The sequence below is a fragment of the Rutidosis leptorrhynchoides genome, chromosome 1, assembly GCF_046630445.1.
Source record: "Rutidosis leptorrhynchoides isolate AG116_Rl617_1_P2 chromosome 1, CSIRO_AGI_Rlap_v1, whole genome shotgun sequence".
Lineage (NCBI taxonomy): Eukaryota > Viridiplantae > Streptophyta > Magnoliopsida > Asterales > Asteraceae > Rutidosis > Rutidosis leptorrhynchoides.
Genome location: NC_092333.1, coordinates 718,049,986 through 718,067,137, shown reverse-complemented (window position 1 = coordinate 718,067,137; position 17,152 = coordinate 718,049,986). Strand labels below are relative to the sequence as shown.

At 37.5% G+C, this 17,152-nt stretch overlaps 1 non-coding gene across 1 annotated transcript; it reads left to right on the top strand.

Moving 5' to 3' along the window:
- The first annotated feature begins 9,568 nt into the window (after positions 1-9,568).
- On the top strand, positions 9,569-9,675 carry LOC139887061 (small nucleolar RNA R71). The gene has a single exon (XR_011772911.1). It is a non-coding gene; the product is annotated as a small nucleolar RNA R71 (small nucleolar RNA).
- The last annotated feature ends 7,477 nt before the right edge of the window (positions 9,676-17,152 follow it).

Here is a 17,152-nt window from a genome sequence, read left to right as displayed (position 1 = left end):
ACCAATTTTGGTGGTGGCTTTAAATGACACTTCGATTGTGTCTGCACTTGCGAAATCTGTCCAACCACCGCCGTACGTCGAGGTAATAAGTCGATTTCTGTCCAAACACCGCCGGACCTCTTCGTCCTCTGGCTAAACCAACACTTTGATTGTGTCTACACTCGCTAAATCGTCACATATTGTAATGTCAGATGTTTGGTTTTCGTTCAGATCTACAACGTCTTCGTAACGACGACGCACCACGGAGGTTGCTGGAGGTCGCCAAAGTTTGTCGGTGATGATAGATAAATTAAAGGACGTATTAAATGAGAAAAGATGATAGGCTAAAGAAAAGGAAAAGAAAAGAGAGTTCAGAGACGAAGTACCTGGAGAAATATTGTAGATCTTGAATTAAGGTTAGGTCAAAGATCTTGAATTAAGGTTAGGTCAAAGATTTATGTATAAAAGAGAAAGAAAAGACTCAAAAGGAAAGGGAAAATAAAAAGGAAGAGGTTTTTGAAATGACAATTTTACCCTCGTGTGCAAAGCATGTGAGGCACTAAAACGTTAGGATTAGATGGACGTTAGCATAATGGACTCCCCGTGAAACGAATGCATACCACAGTGACCCCTCAAGTTCAAAAAATTATTTTAGACTCCGTTTGATGTTTTGAACATACCACAGGGACCCCCAATGTAATTTTGTCAAAATATAATAATAACTTAGTCATAAAACATTTGGATTTAAAATAGTATTATTATAATATATATTGGTAAATAACGAGACGTCGATTTATAGAAGCAAATGACTAAAACACTCAAATGAATAAGTTACACTTTGAGTGGGATAATTTTTCTTTGATTTGAGTCTTGTTATTGATAAAGGTACATTACACGAAACGTAAAGTACCAGTTTTCTAAGCGTACGAAAATGTGTTCGAAACATCGGAACCGGTACTTAAGTCGAGGGTCAACGTACAACACATCGGTGTAAAAAATTACAAATCAACTATGCACGAGAATATAATATAATATTTAATTAATTCTAAAGATTAAATATATTATATATTAAATAATATTATTTATATTACTTATATGAGAAATGAGTGTCGGCAGTTTTAATTGGAGGAACATGAGCTGGAACATCAAGCCATCCAATCGCATGGTAAGATGCCCACAAAACCATGTGATCACATGGCAGTGTGGGAGAGGCCAAGTCCTATAAAGCTCGAATATTTATGGCCGAGTTCAGTTATCTGTTTTTCTCTCAATCTCTTTACTCTCTATCTATATACATATTAATACTATTATTTTTATTATTAAGATTAATTTTATTAATCGTATTATTAATAGTATTATTATTAGTATTATTTACATAAAATACTACGACGGAGTGCTGCTCGAGTAATCTAAAATGGGTTTTCAAAACTGGTTTCGAGTGGGATAGAGCTAAGGAAATTATGGGTTATAGCTATGGAGGTTATGGGTAATGTTCGGGGGTATGCTCGTGAGGTCAATCTAGTGTTTATCATTTCCATTGCGTCTACGTACTTTCCTGCAATATTGAATCACAATATTGATACGTGAACATTCATATCTTATCTTTTATATATTAATAAGTGTATCCATGTCTAGTGCTCGAGTATATATGTTTATACATGCTTGTATGCTAAATTTCATCGTTAGATAGTTTATGATGAATCATGAATTTGATACATATGCTACTGATATAAAGTATATGATATGCATGTTTTTGGAAAGCTGGCGAAAAATTATTAACTTTTCATTTAGAAATCGTGTGATTTCGATGAACGGATTAAAAGATATGGTCAACTGAATTATGTTTGACGTTAATTGAGATTGTGTTTGAAACTGTAAATTAATATTTAAACAACTTGTCTATGAGATTGATGAATTGAATTTTTAAATATTACTAATCGAGTAAATAAATTTCTATATAAGGCACGTCTCGTTTTGTTGAACAATTGTCAAAGTTGACTGTCTTATCATGTTTTAAAGCTTTATAAACACTATAATCTGATTTTACAAGTATTGGAAAGCTATGTGAAATAATAAAATATTTTTTTATTGCCATAATAATTCAAATATAATATAGCTCCTGAAATAAATAATATTTTGAGTTTGATAAACTATAAATTCGTTCAATTATCAAGACTTATACTATGATAATAAACATGTATAGATTTAAAGATCGTATTGGGTCAGATTGACTGTTGAGATGACTTTTGTTAACTTTTGCATGTCGGTCTCGAGCATTAGGATTGCGATACACTATGACCTGACCTAGCTTGTTAGACATGTATTGACCAACATATGTTCTCTAGGTTGAGATCTACGGTTATTTTGCATTCCGAGTTTCGGTCTCATTTCGATGAATGACCTTATGTGCTGCTAAGATGAGTTTCATTTGCTCCCTTTTTAATTGCTTTTGCAATCTATATTTTTGGGCTGAGAATACATGCACTTTATTTTAAACGCAATGGATACAAGTACATACTAAATTCTACACTGAATTTGAACCGAAAAATCCCTTAGCTTTGGTAACTAGTAACTGTCGGTTATAAGAATTGGTGGGAGCGAGTAGTTATATATGGATCCATAGGGCTTGATATCCCCGTCCGAGCTAGAGCGCTAGCCTTTTAACAGACGTATGCTATTTGAGAAGCGTACACGTTGGTTTGCGTGTATTATTAAGATGATTATACAAAGGGTATAAATTATATATACATTAAGTTTAGTTACCAGGGTGCTCAATTTCGTAGAATATTTTGATAAACGTTTCTGGATGAAACAACTGAAAACTTGTGATTCACCTTTATATACAGATTATGCGCAACATTAAAACTATGAACTCACCAACCTTTGTGTTGACACTTGATATGGTCGAAACGGACGATTTTTATTGCGCGGTGTCGTTAGGCCGCGGCTCGCCAGGATCAGCCACTCGTGGGAGAGGGTACTTGTTTTAAATTTATATTTAGCGGGGCCTAAATCTTACTACTCCTTATAAGTAAGGGAAGTATGACCTAGAGTCGTATTTTTGAGATATCAGTAACATCGAACCTATATTTTAGCCTAAGATAGTTAGGGAGTAGTGAATATTTATTTTGGGATTTTCTAGTTTATAAGATAGATAAAGTAAATGCGATAAAATTTGTAATTCAGATAAGGTTTAAGTAAGTGCATACTATGATTTCATCAGTTATTCTGCCGAGATTATGGAATGCTGGCTCATGAATAGGCAGAGGCCTTGTATTCATTACACTGGTCCTAAACGCCCCTGTCATAAGACATGTCACTGGGTACTGCGTTAGGCTTGAAGATTCTGAATAGACAGCAACATCCCTTACCCCCGACGCCCGTGCAGTCTGACTACAGGCATACACGTTCAGACGGCTCATCCAATTGAGCGACTCGGTTGGGTGACGTATTAACATTCCAAAATGGTCTAAACTTTCTTAAGCATAATAGAATACATGGTTTACCATATCCGAGAGACGTGATGTGCTTCAATGCTTTCGTTAATGATTTGTAAAAGATAGTTAGGCCCTTAAAAAGAGTTCAACCATAAAGAACACCATGGCCAAGTTAAGATGACTTCCATGAACACGTTCGGTTATCCTAACGTTCTAATCCTTTATGTGTCTAAACAAACAGTTCATTAATTAACTAAGAATCCCTCAAGCGGGGTGCAATGCTTGAGACCGCGTTATGGTGCAGTGTACTGGTTAACACTAACCGTGTTCCATGGCCTTACTTAGCAGAGGTATAGCTTACAACAACTGCTGTGCTACAGCGTGCACGTACGAAGTTTATATGCTTGGTGACTACACTAGCATGGTCTGGGACCGACAATGTACTAGGGGTCTAGTCAGATGTTTCACTACGAAAGAGTCCTCAGTCGAAATCCAAAGCTTGATAGACTTACTACAACCGGTGTGCCTCAGTCGATCTTACGTTGTATCCGATAGACTTCTCTTACCAAGGGGTGACACAGATAGTGTACTCTGAATCGGGGTTCGCGACTTCCCAATAACAGAGCCTATAACTGCGTTCTATTAGTTGGAAAAGCGATTGAGTTTAAAGCATAATTGGAAAGCATTTCAACAGTATACACAAACCATAATATTATTTCGGCATTATAACTGCTTACATCATAGCATACACTAAATATAACTACTCGCTAATCATGGCAACAATATAATAAAACATTATATAAGATAAAGGATAGAGGTACCAGTAGATTAAACGAGTTCCGAATACAAAAGTGACAACTTCAAGACTCCAGACTGCTCCTAATACAATCTTCAGCGTTCTTCTCCGGGTACTAGGTTTCCCGCACGGAGTCGAAGGCCTTGAGAGTATGACTAATATTGTACAAGAGAGAGAAAGAAGTGAATTGAAGTGTGTGTTGGAATGAATGACAAAGACCCATTAAATAGACTTGAAAATTGCCAAAATACGCCTGGCAGGCCGCATGGCAGGCCGTATGGTGGGGCGTATTTGGCAGGCCGTATGGCTGGCAGGCCATATGGTGAAGGCACTTGGTGGGGCGTATCTGGCAGGCCGTATCCATAGAGGTAGGCCGTATGGCAGGCCGTATGGCAAGCCGTATGGTGTGCTGGTCAGCCTTGATTCCCTGGATCGTAACTTGATTTCTTGTCTTTCACCGTTTTCGTTCTAGAATCTTCGTTTTAGCTCCGATTCTCTTGATTCTTTTTGCACCGCCTTCGTAATTACTTGTTCTTCAATTCTAACCGATGAAGTGGGTATTTTGCCGATAAAGTTCGAATCTTTCTTGTTTTTAAGCCTTAATACCGGGGTGAAAACTTGACTTTTTAGCCGATATCAAATATCCACACTTAGACTTTGCTTGTCCTCAAGCAAACTCTCATTTTTAAGAATCTTTTCGGTGTTTCTTTTCTAATAGCCTAAGCGGTTTTCTTTTATTATAAGATCAAAAAGATAAGGTGAGTCATCTATGTTTGGATTTGAAATTATCTCTGCAAGCATGCGAGGAGGTTACATGACATAGGCTAGCTTTCAAGGGTCACACAAATCACTCAGGTGTTTAGGGTTCCCTATAGATCTAAGAAATGAAGTACGCTCATAGCCAGTCATGCTGCACCTATCATCATATGCTTGATAAAGACTCAAATCCTTGCTGCTAATGCGAGAACGGTAGTAATCTCAGCTTTATAGATCATTTGTCAATGATGGGAAAGGAATTTTGGAGTGGTAGTGAAGTTGTTTTTCGAAGGGTGAGATAACGAGTAATGTAGTCTTTATACAGACTTTTATTCGGGTAGGTAGGAGTGCTGAAGTATTTTGAGAAGCACTTCTGAACTTTTTCTTCATTTGATAATCATTTTCGGTCGAGTTCTTCTTCGGCATTTCTCTTATTTAGTTCTGCTCCTTTTTTCAGAACTTGAAAATATCATCAATTTTTTTTTTTTTTTTTTGGAGACTTCATCTCGAGAAACTTTTTGCCGGTAAACTTTTTCAAGACCTTTGCCATGATACTTGAGAGGTTTATAACATCAGGTTTTCAGAAGGAATCTCATTTTCTGGGTTTTTTGAGAAATAGTAAAGGTGATATGGATGTGGTGGTGGAGTAGAAGTAGTGGAGGTGTGGAAGGTTTATGTGTGACAAATGGGTAGCTATTTTGATTACAACCGAATCACGTTTCGCTGCTTGGAGATGTAGATCTAAAGCAAGTTCTGATTCTGAGCACAGACATCGGCACTCTCAACGGAAAATAGTGAAGCATTAAAGATGAATGCTGGTCATATTTGGGGTGCCTCACCATAATCAATTTAGGTCGATAATGCCTTAGTCATGCAATGCTCTATTAGATATTTCAATCTAACAAGAATTTCACCTTACTTAAGCCTTATTTTTATTGACAAACGTTTTAGGTTTTCAAAAATACTCTTTCGAAAAGGGTTTCTTTTGCAAAAATTTTGAAATTTGGCTTAAGGACTTGGAATCTTCGTAATGGTTTATTATAATACAGCATAAAAAGATACCAACATCCCACACTTAGACGAACATTGTCCTCAATGTTCCTAGTGTATCCCACACTTAGGAGTTTTAGTTGAAGATTTGGGAGTATTTGTCTAGTGTTTTGATTTGGGTGTTATCCCACACTTAGTGATAAGCTAGGATGTGGCATATTTTGAATCTTGAGCTAGTAGCGAAAAGAAAGAAATACCCCTAGCAGATGCGGCTGGCTTCCTTGCTTCTTTATCGGCTCATTTGTCATCCTTTATTCCTCTACTCTACTTTATTGCACGGGTTGCCTCCCGAGAAGCGCTTTTGTTTAAGGTCGTTGGCTCGACCGTAGTGATGCTTCAAAAAGCGAACATTCCTCGCTGATGGTTGCGATCTTGGTCTTCTCGAGGGAATGTGAGTCTTGGTGGATAAGTCATGAGAAAGTGTCGGACCAATAGTGGTAACAAATCCGGTACTTCTCTTGAAGATCGTCTGAAAGATAAGTAGTGTGCAGTTTCGGCTCTTGACAAATCTTGAAGTCCGATGAGAATATGATCCACAGCCCAGCTGGTTGACCCATGAATGTCAATCATAGAAGCAGTGCTGGTGTTTATGATTTCTCTGATGAGATGCTCATTTCGGAGGTCTTCAAACAATGTCAGAAACTGTATCTTTAGAATTTCGAAGTCTTCAGAACGGTGATCTCCACAGTAGGAGTCTGTAGCTTTGCACAGATTAGTTAAGAGACGAAGCTGGAAAGAAGTGAACAGCAATCCTGATCCGAGTATTAATTTCACCGTCTTTGAGTATATCTCCCGACATCCAGCTTTAAATGTGAGACTAGGATCCGTGGATTCTTGGAAGATACGTGTTAGCTGCTTCGTAACATAGGTGGCAATGTTGACTCGATCTGGTTCAAGATGAGAGAACGGATTGTTTCGCCTTGCTTCCTTCATAACAGCGTCTTGTAATTCTTTGATAATCAGATCAGCGTGGTGATCAATTGTTACGTAAATCACTAGTCTGTCTGGTGTGCTTTCAAAATTATCTCTATCCAGAAGAGCGAAAAGACTGTGAATATCCTCGATCATTTGCAAATCAGATTGATAAGTCGGCCAGCCGGTGGAAAGATCCATGTGCTTCCGGATGAGAGTCAGTAGTGCTCGTTGGTTTCGTGAGAACGGAAGTGCAGATCCGGCTAAGGCGTTATAAACCCTAGAGTAAATGATCTTCTGATCTCGACAGAATCTTGTTTTGAGAATAGTGCGAACTACTGAGTTATGCTCTTGTTGCCTTTCTTCGTGATAGACATGATCATGAAGAGAATTGATAAAGTCTTGAATGCGTTCTTCTAGGATTTCAACATCATTGTCTTCTCTTCGGAGATAGAGGTGGTGCTCTTTTCTGATGGCCATAATTCGTTCTGTTAAGCGTAGAGAAAAATCAATGGTTGACTTTCGAATTGCTTCGAGAATGTCTTCAAATTCATCGGTATCATTGATGAAGGTGATCATGTCTGCGTGTGTGGATATAACTGGAATTCGATCCGAAGAAGAGTCCGGATCCCTTTGATCTGATTCAGTTGGAGAGTGTGAGTTAGTCAGAATGTCTTCATGATGCTATTCCTCGTCATCCTCAGTATCTTGCTCTGATGAACAGGTTTCTTCAGTATTCTGATTCTCCACTTTGATACTAACAGGATCAATTTCTATATCCTTAACCTCAGCCTTGTCGGTCTTCTTCTTGAAGCGAATAATTAAACTGTGATCTTCCGTCTCAAGCCTCATTATTTCTTCATGACGCTCAGTGCTTGGAACAGGTACTGTCGCAGTTTCTTTTACGTCTTCCATTTCCTTTTCCTCCTCAGATTCCTTCTCTTCCTCTATTTCTTCGCTGGGATCCTCTTCTTCCATTTCTGGGTCGTCTGCAGACTGTGATTCGACACCCATTTCGACATCATCGGCTGGTGGTGACTCGTCATCGGAAGTGATCCTTCTAGTGGAAATAGCAAACATCTCTGCCTGTCCAGAAAGGTCGGTTGGTAGGTCAATTTTGAAGGTAACGCTCTCCCCATGCTATCGTAAGATCATGGTTTGATTGTATACATCAATGACAGTCCTAGCCGTATTCATGAAAAGTCCTCCTAACACTACTGGGGTGTGTAGGTCTTCCTTGATATCCATCACTATGAAATCCGTAGGATACAAGAATTTGTCGACTTTCACCAAGACATTCTCAACTATGCCCTTAGGATATCGAATTGTATGATCGGTAAGTTGGATTGTCATTTTGGTTGGTGACAAGTCTCTTAACTCTAATCTCTTGTAGAGAGAGTAGGGGATTAGGTTGATACTTGCTCCTAAATCTGCTAGCGCATGAATGGTTCCAGATTGGTAGATTGAACACGGGAAAACGAATCGGGCCGTATCTCCTAGCTTTGGTGGTAGAGAGTTTCTGAGTAATGCAGAGCATTCTTCACTCAGTGGAATTTTGTTAGAGTCTGGTATCCTCTCCTTTGTAGAAAGAAGCCTTCGGATGTATCTCTTCTGGTTGGGAACTTTGGACATGGTGTCCAAGAATCTTCCGTCAACTTTGAAGGAATCAAGCTTGGATGGTTCTTCTTGTAGCCTTCCAGGATAAGGTACGCGAACAGGAGTTTCAGGAGTCAACTTCTGAATGTATGTCAATTTGTTCTTGAGCCTAGCTGATCTTCTCCGTGGTTCTTCCTCTGGGATTACGGAATCCATTTGCTTTGCTTCTTCTATGTGGCGATTTTGGATAGTATTACTTGGCAATCTTCCCTGCGGTCGGGTTTCAAGACGTTGTGATAACTGTCGGAGCTGCATTTCCAAACTTTTGAGCAGAGCCAATTGATTTCTCATTAGTATCTCCGTCTGATCTTGTCTGATTGCAGTTCTATGATTTAGCTATTGTTGTCCTTGGATGAACTGAGTCAACTGATCATCAGCTCCGAGAGTGGGGTTAGCTACTTTTGTAATCTGGGTGGTAGGGGAATTCTCCTCAACTGGGGGATCAGTGAGTGGAAGTGGTTGATCATAGGTCAATTGAGATTGCTGGGATGGATAAGGTGGATAGCGATAGCGAAAAGGTTGATTGCTTCGCTGAAATTGATTAACCCTAGGTGGTTGATTGAATCCGGGATTTGGTGGACGAGCTGGGTATTGGACGTAACAGATTGAACTGTCAGGGTTTTCGTACTCAACTTGATAATCTTCAGTAGGTTGCGGGTTGGTACATTTAACACAAGCCTGAGCTTGGTTAACCTGCTGCGGCTGCGTCTTTAATTTTCCGAGTTGTTTGGCAAGAGATTCCATCTTATCCGTGAGGGATTTGATGGCCTTCGTTTGATTATTAAGTGCGGAGAGTGGTGCAGATGATGAAGTTGTTTCACCACTGTTCCAGTCATGATGATGCATTGTCATGTTCTCGAGCAATTCCCATGCTTCGTCTGCGATTTGGTTCATCAGATTCCCTTGAGCTGCTGCATCGATCGTCGTCCTAAGATTTACCATAAGACCATTGTAGAAGGTACATATTTGGGCTGACCGTTCTAGGTGGTGATTAGGGCATTTCTTCATCAGGGTTTTGAATCGCTCCCATGCGGTGTAAAGAGATTCATCGTAACTTTGTTTGAAGTTAATGATGTCATTCTTCAGTTTGGTTTGTTTAGAATGAGGGAAATATTTGGTTAGGAATTTAGTAACCATCTCTGTCCATGACGCGATGGAATCTTTTTCCAATCCTTCAAACCAAGTTTGAGCATGATGAGTGAGAGAATAGGAGAACAAGTATAGCCGGACTATATCTTGTCCTATCCCTGGCTGTTTGTAGGAGTTCAAAAGAGATATGAATTTATCAAGGTGAGAATTAGGATCGTCATTCGGTAATCCGTGAAACTTACAGCTATTCTGAATGAGCTGGATGATGTGATGTTTTAACTCGAACGAGTGTCCTTGAATCTCTGGAAATCTGATTGGTCCTCCTCGACCTTCAATCGAGGGTTTGGTATTTTCTGCTAAAGTAACGCATAACGCCATTTGGTTTCTGATTCTTGCTTCCTTGCGTGCTTTAGAGATTATTGCGTCTGGATCAGGTACGAATAACAACGGCCCTGGTCTAGATCGGGTTTGGGTCATACACTAGGTATGCCTTTTTGTTTTTAATTTTTCGCAAATAAGCTAAATTATAATAAGCTAAACTAAACTAATCTAATCTAAGATAATCTAATTTTAATCTAAGGTAGTCTAAGGTAATCTAATCTAAGGTAGTCTAAGGTAATCTAAAGTAATCTAATCTAAGGTAATCTAATTAACTAACTATCCTATGGTGGATTATGTTTTTGGTTCTGGCTACTGATTCCCTGGTATTTCGGTAACAGAGCTTCGCATAAACTATTCAACAAACTAAGTGGCCAGGCTGACTAAGGAGAGGCAGGATCCTTTTGGTCCCAATATAATTGACGACTGTTCGGAAAATCCAATAATCAAGTCCGTGTATAATTGTCTTTCTTAGACACCACTAAATGTTTGTGAATAAGTTTGATAGAGAGCAGTATTGCCTGATACCAGTTCCCGGCAGCGGTGCCAAAAACTACAGTATCTCTCTTGATATGGCCGAAACGGACGGTTTTTATTGCGCGGTGTCGTTAGGCCGCGGCTCGCCAGGATCAGCCACTCGTGGGAGAGGGTACTTGTTTTAAATTTATATTTAGCGGGGCCTAAATCTTACTACTCCTTATAAGTAAGGGAAGTATGACCTAGAGTCGTATTTTTAAGATATCAGTAACATCGGACCTATATTTTAGCCTAAGATAGTTAGGGAGTAGTGAATGTTTATTTTGGGATTTTCTAGTTTATAAGACAGATAAAGTAAATGCGATAAAATTTGTAATTCAGATAAGGTTAAAGTAAGTGCATACTATGATTTCATCAGTTATTCTGCCGAGATTATGGAATGCTGGCTCATGAATAGGCAGAGGCCTTGTATTCATTACACTGGTCCTAAACGCCTCTGTCATAAGACATGTCACTGGGTACGGCGTTAGGCTTGAAGATTCTGAATAGACAGCAACGTCCCTTACCCCCGACGTCCGTGCAGTCTGACTACAGGCATACACGTTCAGACGGCTCATCCAATTGAGCGACTCGGTTGGGTGACGTATTAACATTCCAAAATGGTCTAAACTTTCTTAAGCATAATAGAATACATGGTTTACCATATCCGAGAGACGTGATGTGCTCCAATGCTTTCGTTAATGATTGGTAAAAGATAGTTAGGCCCCTAAAAAGAGTTCAACCATAAAGAACATCATGGCCAAGTTAAGATGACTTCCATGAACACGTTCGGTTATCCTAACGGTCCAATCCTTTATGTGTCTAAACAAACAGTTCCTTAATTAACTAAGAATCCCTCAAGCGGGGTGCAATGTTTGAGACCGCATTATGGTGCAGTGTACTGGTCAACACTAACCATGTTCCATGGCCTTACTTAGCAGAGGTACAGCTTACAACAACCGTTGTGCTTCAGCGTACACGTACGAAGTTTATATGCTTGGTGACTACACTAGCATGGTCTGAGACCGAGACAATGTACTAGGGGTCTAGTCATATGTTTCATTACGAAAGAGTCCTCAGTCGGAATCCAACGCTTGATAGACTTACTACAACCGGTGTGCCTCAGTCGATCTTACGTTGTATCCGATAGACTTCTCTTACCAAGGGGTGACACAGATAGTGTACTCTGAATCGGGGTTCGCGACTTCCCAATAACAGAGCCTATAACTACGTTCTATTAGTTGGAAAAGCGATTGAGTTTAAAGCATGATCGGAAAGCATTTCGACAGCATACACAAACCATAATATTATTTCGGCATTACAACTGCTTACATCATAGCATACACTAAAGATAACTACTCGCTAATCATGGCAACAATATAATAAAACATTATATAAGATAAAGGATAGAGGTACCAGAAGATTAAATGAGTTCCGAATACAAAAGTGACAACTTCAAGACTCCATACCGCTCTTAATACAATCTTCAGCGTTCTTCTCCGGGTACTAGGTTTCCCGCACGGAGTCGAAGGCCTTGAGAGTATGACTAATATTGTAAAAGAGAGAGAAAGAAGTGAATTGAAGTGTGTGTTGGAATGAATGATAAAGACCCATTAAATAGACTTGAAAATTGCCAAAATACGCCTGGCAGGCCGCATGGCAGGCCGTATTGTGGGGCGTATTTGGCAGGCCGTATGGCTGGCAGGCCGTATGGTGAAGGCACTTGGTGGGGCGTATCTGGCAGGCCGTATCCATAGAGGCAGGCCGTATGGCAAGCCGTATGGTGTGCTGGTCAGCCTTGATTCCCTGGATCGTAACTTGATTTCTTGTCTTTCACCGTTTTCGCTCTAGAATCTTCGTTTTAGCTCCAATTCTCTTGATTCTTTTTGCACCGCCTTCGTAATTACTTGTTCTTCAATTCTAACCGATGAAGTAGGTATTTTGCCAATAAAGTTTGAATCTTTCTTGTTGTTGGGCCTTAATACCGGGGTAAAAACGTGACTTTTTAGCCGATATCAACACTTTTAAGCATGTTTATTCTCAGGTTCCTAGAAGTCTTCCGCTGTTTGCTTATACGTTATACAAGCTATGTGCATGGAGTCATACATGCTTTATTCAAGAAAACTTTGCATTCACAAAATCATCACCATGTATCTTATTTTGACTGCATTGTTAACGGATGTAGTATTGTAAACTATTATATACGGTGATTGTCTAAACGTAGAAATCATCAGACGTCGAAAACCTTAGATTTATATATTCATTTATGGTATGCCTTTTCAAAAGAATGCAATGTGTGACGATCGCTCCAAATCCATATGGACGAACACGTCATTCATCGATTTCATTGCGAGGTATTTAACCTCTATATGATACGTTTTGTAAACATTGCATTCTTTTGAAAAGACACACCATAAATGAATATTTAAATCAAAGGTTTTCGACATATGATGATTTCTTCATATAGACAATCACCATAAATAATAGTTTACAACAGTACTTCCGTTGACAATGCAGTCAAAATAAGATACTTGGTGATGATTTGGTGAATGCAACGTTTCCTTGGAAAAATATGCCATGTAAGACTCCATGCACATAGCTTGTCTAACATATAAGAAAACAGCGGAAGACTTCTAGGGAACCTGAGAATAAACATGCTAACAAGTGTCAACACAAAGGTTGGTGAGTTCATAGTTTTAATGTATCATATAATCTGTACATAAAGGTGGATCACAAGATTTCAGTTGTTTCATCCAGAAACGTTCATCAAAATATTCTACGAAATTGAGCACCCTGGTAACTAAACTTAACATATATATAATTTGTACCCTTTGTATAATCATCTTAATAACACACGCAAACCAACGTGTACGCTTCTCAAATAGCATACGTCCGTTAAAAGGCTAGTGCTCTAGCTCGGACGGGGATATCAAGCCCTATGGATCCATATACTACTACTCGCGCCCACCAGTTCTTATAACCGGCAGTTACTAGTTACCAAAGCTAAGGGATTTTTGGTTCAAACTCAGTATAGAATTTAGTATGTACTTGTGTCCATTGTTTAAAATAAAGTGCATGTATTCTCAGCCCAAAAATATAGATTGCAAAAGCAATTAAAAAGGGAGCAAATGAAACTCACCTTAGCAGCATATAAAGTCGTTCACCAAAATATGACCGAAACTCGGATTACCAAATAACCGTAGATCTCAACCTAGAGAACATATGTTGGTCAATAAATGTCTATCAAGCTAGGTCTGGTCATAGTGTATCACAATCCTAATGCTCGAGATCGACATACAAAAGTTATCCAAAGTCGTTTCAAAAAGTCAATTTTGACAACAGTTCAACAAAACGAGACATATCTTATATAAGGAGTCATTTACTCGGTTGGTAATATTCAAAAATCTATTTTATCAATCTCGTAAACAAGTTGTTTAAATCTTAATTGCAGATTCAAAAGCAATTTCAATTAACGTTAATCATAATTCAGTTGACCATCTCCCTTAATCCGTTCATCGAAACTATTCGATATCTAAATGAAAAGTCATTGATTTTTCGCCAGCTTTCCAAAAACATGCATATCATATACCTTTTACCAGTAACATATGTATTTAATTCGTGATTCATCATAAACTGTTTAACGACGAAATTTAGCATACAAGCATGTATAAATATATATACTCGAGCACTAGACATGGATACACAATTAATATATAAAAGATAAAATATGAGTGCTTACGTATCAATATTGAGATTCAATATTGTAGGAGAGTACGTAGACGCAACAGAGATGATAAACACTAGGTTTGATTCACAAATATATCCCCGAACATTACCCATAACCTCCTTGGCAATAACCCATAATTTCCTTAGCTCTATCCCGCTTGAAAACCATTTTGAAAGTGACACGCTCATAACCTCGTCGTAGTATTTTATGTATAATACTAATTAATAATATTAATAATAATAAGATTAATAATAATATTAATCTCAATAATAATAATAATAATAATAATTTATATAATATATATATATGAGAGAAGAGGTCGAGAGATAGATTGAGAAAAAAAAATGGCAGAAATGATCGAGCTTTATAATGTGGCCTGATATCAGACCCCATGCGATCGCATAGGGAATGTGAGGGAATTCCATGCGATCGCATGGATCCCTTTTCCAGCTCACATTTTTTGATTTCTTCCTCGTCGACATAATATTATAATATTATGATACGTAAATCAAGTTTAAAATTTTAAAAAGTCGTATTTATTAAATACTTCAGGGGTATTCTATGTAACTTATAATTAATAATTTCTATCATGTCATTTTCATGTGAATAGTAAATGAATTAATTTAAATTCAAATATTTAAGCTACACGTTGTACGTTGTGCTTTACAAATTGTACATTATTAATTTAACTTCGTTTCTTAAAAAAAATACAAAAATTATATCATAAAAATAAAATGACTTTATACGTAAAAATTTTAATTTGAAATAGCATCGTTTAATAGTAAATTTTTAATCATTTCGTATATAAATATTATTCGCATGATTCCGTATATATCGAAAACTTATATTTATTAAAATATGTATATAATACATGTTATGACGTTCGTGAATCGTTGGACAAACAGGGTGGTCAACCGTTATATAAAAAAATCATTTTCAAAAGTTTTAAAACTTGTCAAAATTCGTTGCTTATCATGTCGAAAATATTAAATCATATAGAGAATTGGTTTAAATAAGTCGAAATTTTTCGGGTCATCACAGTACCTCCCCGTTAAAGAAATTTCATCCCGAAATTTGAGTGAGGTCGTCATGGTTAACAATAAAAATGTTTTTATGACGAATATGAGTTGATAAATAGAATTTCTATCACCGTTGAATAATATGGATAAAACAATCCAATTACTCGAAGCGTATGAGGGAAGTTATCGTGAAAGAGTGAAATGAAGAATAGAGATGCATCTTATCTCTTGACGTAGTAACGATTGATTTTCGGAATTTAAAGAATAGAAAATATTCATAATCTAAATAAGATTTGATTCTTCGGTAATTGCGGAAATTAGGATTTCCTTTGATTAAATGCGTAATCTGCCTCGATTGCTATGTCTGATATTTCGCTATAAATTAACCACTTCCGTTTCATTATTTTCACCACTCCTACATCTTCTTCCTTATTTCATACTTCCAAAAGATTGTGAAATGCTTAATCCGGTTCTGATTCTTGATATACTTCTAACTTTTATATCTGTCATTCTTCTTTTTCATCTACCACCAGAGGAAGTTATTTTCTTCTACCATTACCTTGGGGTTATAGTGTTTTTCATTCTCCCGTGTCTTTATATTGCTATACGCATTGATATACACGGTTTGTAATTTCGGGGTTGTTATCGGGCTTTATATTCTCCATTATATTTCGGAGCTTCATGCTTTCGTTTTCTCTTCCCGACCTTAAGTCAAGCGAATAATGGTCCAGAATTCGTAGGTATGGAGTTTTGGATGAACATAGTTAATGTTCTGAGAAGGTAATCGTAATGGCACGATCTTGATTTTTCAAATTAGCAGAATATCCGGAAAAGACCGAATCATCAAGAAAAATATTTTCTTGATATGTTTAGAGGTTAAATAGAATAAAAGAGTTATGTAACATGGTTCATGATGAGGGTGTGATCTGTGAACCTTTATCACGTTTCATTAGAAACTCAGCATGACTTATTGTAATATAATCACGTTGATCAAGTGTCATTATATTATACTAATTCATGCTTTAGTTCCCAACACTACTTCAAAACATTCATTTTTCGAATTTTTTTCAGATTTTAGAAACTAAAATAATTTCTTTTATGATGTAACACAGATAGCGCGAAGAGATGAATGATTTCATATAAGAATAGTTATGAAAATATCTTCAGAATATGGAGGATATTTATAATGGAAGATACGATGATATCTTAGAATTTCTAATATCAGAGGATGATGCAGAAAATCTGTCTGTGAAGGTTTAGAATAAGAAGTAAGGTTCTTACTAATGGTTTCAACAGACACTGAATCATTTGGATTCTTTGAAGGTAGATTTCGTCCTTGTGATTTGTCTACAGCTTCCTTCATACTTTGCTCAATCCGTTTTCCAGTTTCAAACCTTCTCTTTTTCTGTGCTTTTCCAACACACTACTCTTTATCATCAAACTTTCGACTGTTAAAGTCGTTTACAGTTTTTGCTTCTTCATCAGCATTTTTCCAAAATTCGTAGAACTAGTTTCGTAGTTTGGGGTGTTTTTCAGAAACTTCTCACTCGAAGTATGTAAGTCTAGAAGATAGATGTTATCTATATATAACTGTTGTCGTAGAAAATGCTGCGAGATTCAAAATACTGATTGCTAATTTCCGGTAGTTGGTATGGCAATTACCGTTACAATATGTGGATGAGTACATGATAGGGTTTCAATGAACAATTATAATGGTTTTTCGAAGAGACTTTAAGTCACAGATTAATGAATTTGCTGGTACATTTACTGTTAATGTGGTGGAACATGAAAGGTTCCCCAGTAACAAAAACGTATATGCCAAAGTTACAAGTCTGAA